We start from the raw sequence: 2,435 nt of genomic DNA on the forward strand, positions 1-2,435 counted from the left end.
CTGTCGGTGCACACACACACACACACACACACACACACACACACACACACACACACACACACACACACACACACACACACACACACACACACACACACACACACACACACACACACACACACACACACACACACATAAACACACAAATTAGCACTTCTTTGCCTTCAGACATACATTTTGCAAACATGTCGTCTTCCTCCCTTTCTTTTCTCATTTTCATCTCATTGAACCTGCTCTGGAAACCCAAACAATGATAGCAAGAATACCAATGATACCCATTCCCTGATAGAAGAAACATTAAAAATTAATCATTAGAGATTTATGCAAGTAATCTGTCATTTAACACTGCATCTTTATCAGTCTTATCTCCAACTGATGATTAGTGTCAGACATGAACTGAAGCAACAATAACAGAGCTAATGAAGCAAGTCTACAAAGCTGCCCACTTTGATTCTATAATCTAAAGTTAAGTGTCTTTTTCAAGCTCCGTGGCTACCAGGAGCTTGAAACCCCTGACAGGAGTGCTTACAGTCAGGAGTTAAAGTGGGATTTGGCAGCTGCAGGAAACCTAAACTCATGTGTAGCAGGGCAGCAATTCAGAATTGAGTGCTATGTCTCTGCGTATAATGTCTCTTGTGCAACCCACATCCTGCTCTGCAACAGTCCAACATAGTCAACGAACACAGCAAACTTCCCAGTTTATTTATGTACTTACTGTCTGTTACAAACTTTACTACACAGCAGATACATGCATTTATTTCTTCCCTGGGAAACAGTCATTGTACTCTTAGCTGGCAGACAATCCAATGCCGCTCTCTCGTATCCGTCATGTGTGAATCGAGCTGGGCAATTGTCTGGTCTATCTTGTCAGATTGCTACTTTTAAACTGAAGCTTGGGACAATTAACCAGATCTTGCACGCACAAAACAAAACTTCTACTTTTCAACACGTGGGCTCCAAATAGTTTTTAAAACATGTAGTCTTTCAGTCAAGGTTTAGAAACAACTCTGGATTAGTGCAGGAGGAACACGCAACATTTCTGTCTGTGTGCTTGTTTCTTTGTCTGCCAACTCTTCAAACACTATCAGGAATTGAGCAACCAAACCTGGCACACGGGTACAGCTCAGGCTCCTGAAGATTCTTATCTCTATCACATATTATGAAATTATCACATAGCCTGGAAACCACTTAGCACAGGGCTGAATGAAGCGCCTTGAGGCAACTTTTGTTGTGATTCAATAAAATTGAATTTAATTGAATTAAAAATGACCTGTTTGTTTTTTTTAATGCATCTACAACACAAGCAGCATTTCATTTAAATTTAGGGTTAACATCATAAACAGGCCAGACAATACTGTAGCACAGACATCTGCTAGTATAATAAATACAAAATGCTCTATTCTACAGATGATCTGCTTGTTTATACCTTATTAAAATTCATGTATTCTTAGATCGACAGATGGAGTGAACTGTTTTAAGTTGCTTCCTGGGAGCAGCGGGTATCAAGGTGGCAGTTCATACACACAAAAGCTATTTTAGCTAATTATAGCTAGTAGACACAGTTAAAACAGCTTCTAATAAAGTAACTGATCAAGTAGAGTCTTTTTTTATTAGTTTAATACCAAATAATAAATTGAGTAAGAAGTTGTAAGAAGGTAGTTTTCTTTGGGATTAATGGAGCTAGCTTCAAGCACAATACTCTTAGTCATTGTAGCGAGCTAGGCAAGCAAATCCTAAAGTTGTCAAAGCTCTTTTCTGAAAAATCTCCCAGTCTAGTGTTTTTTGTTCACATTTGATTTGCACAACTTCCTGCTTCCTAAACCTTTTTGTACTCAGTGTGGTGAGTGTGAGAAACCCCACGAAGCTATAAAAACAAATATTTTGTGTCATGCTAAGCAAACATGCCAACTATTCAACACATGGCCTAACTCACTGAGGCATCCTGGGCATTTTTAAACACTCACACAAAGCCTTTTTTTTTTTGGCGGGGGGGGGCATCATGACCCTCTTAGTGTAAATATTACAGATCCTGTGGTGCAGGTGATGCATGCATTATGAAGTGCTATTTCTGGAAGGCTGAGACCTCAGAAAAGCATTAGATGCAACAAAGAAACAAAAAACATACACTCATGATAACGTGACGATCTGCATACTCAAAAGAAAGCCGAAATTATCACAAGGCAAAGCTTTTAAGACCACAGCTCGCTCTGTTACTGCAGAACTGACAACAGCAACTTGCCACAGTGTCTGCAAATAGAATAAAAAAGGAGAGCACACCGTGTTCAAGGCATGCTCACAAATACAATTCCACTTTCTTCTCTGGTGCTGCTTCTAGCTGCACAGACCACACTGGTGTATTTATAACAGAGTAAAAGGTGATGAGAGAAGAAAAGACGTGACATGGTAGACGATGTGATATAAGAGGCCCCTCATAA

This window comes from Maylandia zebra, linkage group LG3 (assembly GCF_041146795.1).
Source record: "Maylandia zebra isolate NMK-2024a linkage group LG3, Mzebra_GT3a, whole genome shotgun sequence".
NCBI classification, from domain to species: domain Eukaryota; kingdom Metazoa; phylum Chordata; class Actinopteri; order Cichliformes; family Cichlidae; genus Maylandia; species Maylandia zebra.